We start from the raw sequence: 6,104 nt of genomic DNA on the forward strand, positions 1-6,104 counted from the left end.
TCTATTGATCCACCACTCTGAATATAACACTGTCTGTCTGATTGATCCACCACTCTGAATATAACACTGTCTGTCTGATTGATCCACCACTCTGAATATAACACTGTCTGTCTGATTGATCCACCACTCTGAATATAACTGTCTGTCTGTCTGATTGATCCACCACTCTGAATATAACACTGTCTGTCTGATTGATCCACCACTCTGAATATAACACTGTCTGTCTGATTGATCCACCACTCTGAATATAACACTGTCTGTCTGATTGATCCACCACTCTGAATATAACACTGTCTGTCTGATTGATCCACCACTCTGAATATAACACTGTCTGTCTGATTGATCCACCACTCTGAATATAACACTGTCTGTCTGATTGATCCACCACTCTGAATATAACACTGTGTCTGTCTGTCTGTCTGATTGATCCACCACTATGAATATAACACTGTCTGTCTGATTGATCCACCACTCTGAATATAACACTGTCTGTCTGTCTGATTGTCTGAATATAACACTGTCTGTCTGTCTGATTGATCCACCACTCTGAATATAACTGTCTGTCTGTCTGTCTGATTGATCCACCACTCTGAATATAACACTGTCTGTCTGATTGATCCACCACTCTGAATATAACACTGTCTGTCTGATTGATCCACCACTCTGAATATAACACTGTCTGTCTGATTGATCCACCACTCTGAATATAACACTGTCTGTCTGATTGATCCACCACTCTGAATATAACACTGTCTGTCTGATTGATCCACCACTCTGAATATAACACTGTCTGTCTGCCTTAGCAACCTGTCTGTGTTCCTGATCCACTGCAGCACCTGTCTGTGTTCCTGAACCTATACCTGTCTGTGTTCCTGCTGTTGCACCTGTTTGTGTTCTGATTGACCTGTCTGTGTTCCTGCTGTAGCAACCTGTCTGTGTTCCTGCTGTAGCAACCTGTCTGTGTTCCTGCTGTAGCAACCTGTCTGTGTTCCTGTAGCAACCTGTCTGTGTTCCTGCTGTAGCAACCTGTCTGTGTTCCTGCTGTAGCAACCTGTCTGTGTTCCTGCTGTAGCAACCTGTCTGTGTTCCTGCTGTAGCAACCTGTCTGTGTTCCTGCTGTAGCAACCTGTCTGTGTTCCTGCTGTAGCAACCTGTCTGTGTTCCTGCTGTAGCAACCTGTCTGTGTTCCTGCTTTACCTGTCTGTGTTCCTGCTGTAGCAACCTGTCTGTGTTCCTGCTGTAGCAACCTGTCTGTGTTCCTGCTTTACCTGTCTGTGTTCCTGCTGTAGCAACCTGTCTGTGTTCCTGCTTTACCTGTCTGTGTTCCTGCTGTAGCAACCTGTCTGTGTTCCTGCTGCAGTAACCTGTCTGTGTTCCTGCTTTACCTGTCTGTGTTCCTGCTGTTGCTTCAGTTTGTGTTCCTGCTTTACCTGCCTGTGTTCCTGCTGTAGCAACCTGTCTGTGTTCCTGTTGTAGCAACCTGTCTGTGTTCCTGCTTTACCTGTCTGTGTTCCTGCTGTAGCAACCTGTCTGTGTTCCTGCTTTACCTGTCTGTGTTCCTGCTGTAGCAACCTCTCTGTGTTCCTGATTTACCTGTCTGTGTTCCTGCTTTACCTGTCTGTGTTCCTGCTGTAGCAACCTGTCTGTGTTCCTGCTGTAGCAACCTGTCTGTGTTCCTGCCATAGCAACCTGTCTGTGTTCCTGCTGTAGCAACCTGTCTGTGTTCCTGCTTTACCTGTCTGTGTTCCTGCTGTAGCAACCTGTCTGTTTTCTTGCTGTAGCAACCTGTCTGTGTTCCTGCTTTACCTTTCTGTGTTCCTGCTGTAGCAACCTGTCTGTGTTCATGCTTTACCTTTCTGTGTTCCTGCTGTAGCAACCTGTCTGTTTAACCAGATGATAACAGTTAACAGTTAACAGTTAACAGTTAACAGTTAACAGGTAACAGGTAACAGGTAACAGGTAACAGTTAACAGGTATCAGGTATCAGGTATCAGGTATCAGGTATCAGGTAACAGTTAAAGGAAAGGTCAGTGATTTCTGATTTCTTCACCTAATAGCCATCCATCAGGAATGTGACTTTCCTAAATATTGGACTGAATTTGATCTAATGAAGGAGTAATGTGTGCTCCCGGGCCGTTCTGTAACATCATGTGTGAATGCTAGTGTGGCATTGCAGACTACTTGGACACTGTCCTCTTCACGTGGACCCTAATCAGGAGAAACGGTAAGACTAGATCAGATACTTATGCCTAGTGAAATAACAGATTTTGGTGGTGTGTAAACTCTACTTATGGAGACATGTTTTGACAGAAGCTTGTCATTGTCACTGACCTTTATAGCCACATGGGTCCGACCCGCAGCACCATGGACATTGGGGAAGTTAGCCACCTCTACGATCTTCTGTTTGGTGCTAACTATTATTAATATTATGATTGTTTCGTTATTATTATTATTATTATTATTATTATTATTATTATTATTATTATTATTATTATTATTATTATTATTATTATTATTATTATTATTATTATTATTATTATTATTATTATTATTATTATTATTATTATTATTATTATTATTATTATTATTATTATTATTATTATTATTATTATTATTATTATTATTATTATTATTATTATTATTATTATTGTTATTATTATTATTATTATTATTATTATTATTATTATTATTATTATTATTATTGTTATTATTATTATTATTATTATTATTATTATTATTATTATTATTATTATTATTATTATTATTATTATTATTATTATTATTATTGTTATTATTATTATTATTGTTATTATTATTATTATTATTATTATTATTATTATTATTATTATTATTATTATTATTATTATTATTATTATTATTATTATTATTGTTGTTATTATTCTGTGGATGAGGAAGGTGGAGGAGGTGGAGACAGAAGTAGTGTGGTGGGGAGGTGAGGATGAGGAGGTGGAGACAGAAGCAGTGTGGTGGGGAGGTGAGGATGAGGAGGTGGAGACAGAAGTAGTGTGGTGGGGAGGTGAGGATGAGGAGGTGGAGACAGAAGCAGTGTGGTGGGGAGGTGAGGATGAGGAAGGTGGAGGAGGTGGAGACAGAAGCAGTGTTGAGGATGAGGAAGGTGGAGGAGGTGGAGACAGAATTAGTGTATGGGGAGGTGAGGATGAGGAGGTTATTATTGGTGGGGATGAGGATGAGGAGGTGGAGACAGAAGCAGTGTGGTGGGGATGAGGAAGGTGGAGGAGGTGGAGACAGAAGTAGTGTGGTGGGGAGGTGGGGAGGATGAGGAGGTGGAGACAGAAGCAGTGTGGTGGGGAGGTGAGGATGAGGAGGTGGAGACAGAAGCAGTGTGGTGGGGAGGTGAGGATGAGGAGGTGGAGACAGAAGCAGTGTGGTGGGGAGGTGAGGATGAGGAGGTGGAGGAGGTGGAGACAGAAGCAGTGTGGTGGGGATGAGGAAGGTGGAGGAGGTGGAGACAGAAGCAGTGTGGTGGGGAGGTGAGGATGAGGAGGTGGAGACAGAAGTAGTGTGGTGGGGAGGTGAGGATGAGGAGGTGGAGACAGAAGCAGTGTGGTGGGGATGAGGAAGGTGGAGGAGGTGGAGACAGAAGTAGTGTGGTGGGGAGGTGAGGATGAGGAGGTGGAGACAGAAGCAGTGTGGTGGGGAGGTGAGGATGAGGAGGTGGAGACAGAAGCAGTGTGGTGGGGAGGTGAGGATGAGGAGGTGGAGACAGAAGCAGTGTGGTGGGGAGGTGAGGATGAGGAAGGTGGAGGAGGTGAGGATGTGGAAGGTGGAGGAGGTGAGGATGAGGAAGGTGGAGGAGGAGTGTGTTGTCAGCGGAAAGGAGACAACTGTTCAGTTACGAGTTTGGTACAACTACTTATCTAATATATATGATTTATAGCTATACACACACACACACACCACACACACACACACACACACACACACACACACACACACACACACACACACACACACACACACACACACACACACACACACACACAACACACACAACACACACACACACACACACACACACAAACACAAACACACCAGTTAAACTCAGACAACTTGTTTGTTTGTTTTATGGTCAGTCAGTGGCACCACTCTCTGACAGTGAAGGATGTGTGTGTGTGTGTGTGTGTGTGTGTGTGTGTGTGTGTGTGTGTGTGTGTGTGTGTGTGTGTGTGTGTGTGTGTGTGTGTGTGTGTGTGTGTGTGTGTGTGTGTGTGTGTGTGTGTGTGTGTGTGTGTGTGTGTATATGTGAGTGTGTATTTCCTCTCTCTCCTTTATAGACACACATTAAACCAAACTGCGAGCCAACGCGGCTCTAGATCCGACCGCCACATTCTGTGGTCCTGAGAGCTGCGGGAAATAAAGAATGATTGGACCACGGTCAGATTGGACTTACAGCTGACATGAACAGTCACTGTTCTGTACAGGCCAGTGGTTTCTCCCTCCGAAGTCTGTCTGATTCAACAAGTGGATAAATATACAGTACGTTGTTTATGATCGCTTGTAGTCTTGATGAAACCACCACATTCTGGTGTGGTGAGAGTTAAACAATGATCCTCTAATGGCTGCAAGAAAACATCACCGTTTTTATTATCCAGTGGTTTCTGTTAAAGGGGTATACCTCGGGATTTTGGCAAGGATTTCCTTTATCTACTGACCCAGAGTCAGAGTTCCTTTATCTATCTTGATAATGGGCCTCATCTGACTCTGGTTCAGTAGATAATGGGCCTCATCTGACTCTGGGTCAGTAGATAAAGGGCTTCATCTGACTCTGGGTCAGTAGATAAAGGGCCTCATCTGACTCTGGGTCAGTAGATAAAGGACCTCATCTGACTCTGGGTCAGTAGATAAAGGACCTCATCTGACTCTGGGTCAGTAGATAAAGGACCTCATCTGACTCTGGGTCAGTAGATAAAGGGCTTCATCTGACTCTGGGTCAGTAGATAAAGGGCCTCATCTGACTCTGGGTCAGTAGATAAAGGACCTCATCTGACTCTGGGTCAGTAGAATAAGGGACTCTGACTCTGGGTCAGTAGATAAAGGACTTCATCTGACTCTGGGTCAGTAGAATAAGGGACTCTGACTCTGGGTCAGTAGATAAAGGACCTCATCTGACTCTGGGTCAGTAGATAAAGGACCTCATCTGACTCTGGGTCAGTAGAATAAGGGACTCTGACTCTGGGTCAGTAGATAAAGGACCTCATCTGACTCTGGGTCAGTAGATAAAGGACCTCATCTGACTCTGGGTCAGTAGATAAAGTACCTCATCTGACTCTGGGTCAGTAGATAAAGTACCTCATCTGACTCTGGGTCAGTAGATAAAGGGCCTCATCTGACTCTGGGTCAGTAGATAAAGTACCTCATCTGACTCTGGGTCAGTAGAATAAGGCACTCTGACTCTGGGTCAGTAGATAAAGGACCTCATCTGACTCTGGGTCAGTAGATAAAGGACCTCATCTGACTCTGGGTCAGTAGATAAAGGACCTCATCTGACTCTGGGTCAGTAGATAAAGCACCTCATCTGACTCTGGGTCAGTAGATAAAGGACCTCATCTGACTCTGGGTCAGTAGATAAAGGACCTCATCTGACTCTGGGTCAGTAGAATAAGGCACTCTGACTCTGGGTCAGTAGATAAAGGACCTCATCTGACTCTGGGTCAGTAGATAATCGTTATCGTGTCACTCTACAGTGTGATAAATATGATTCCAATACGAGAGAAGCTGAGGACGACATACCCAGAGTAACATAGGAATGGGCAGTTGGTTGCTTCACTTTGCCACAAAGCCTCGTCTGGCTCACTGAACAGGGCCGCTTCTGGCTAACGATATTACCCCGGCATTAAGAGGATTGAGCCATCTGACTGTGTGTGCTAGTATGCTATTGTACCATGTAATATAGTATTATGTATCTAGCTTGCGGACAATACCCCGGCATTACCATGGAGATGCAATTGCACCATGTAATCTAGTATTCTGTCTAGTCTATAGTGAGGCTGATGGATTCTCTCTAGTCTACGGTGAGGCTGATGGATTCTCTCTAGTCTATAGTGAGGCTGATGGATTCTCTC

The 6,104-nt window shown here is 43.8% G+C and overlaps 1 long non-coding RNA gene across 1 annotated transcript; it reads right to left on the bottom strand.

Moving 5' to 3' along the window:
• Window positions 1-4,765: 4,765 nt before the first annotated feature.
• LOC127928251 (uncharacterized) lies at window positions 4,766-5,637 on the bottom strand. Its single transcript, XR_008131094.1, has 3 exons — window positions 5,553-5,637; window positions 5,457-5,520; window positions 4,766-5,020 (listed from the first exon to the last, which is right to left on the bottom strand). It is a non-coding gene; the product is annotated as an uncharacterized LOC127928251 (long non-coding RNA).
• Between the last annotated feature and the right edge of the window lie 467 nt (window positions 5,638-6,104).

Source organism: Oncorhynchus keta, unplaced genomic scaffold, assembly GCF_023373465.1.
Source record: "Oncorhynchus keta strain PuntledgeMale-10-30-2019 unplaced genomic scaffold, Oket_V2 Un_scaffold_2466_pilon_pilon, whole genome shotgun sequence".
Lineage (NCBI taxonomy): Eukaryota > Metazoa > Chordata > Actinopteri > Salmoniformes > Salmonidae > Oncorhynchus > Oncorhynchus keta.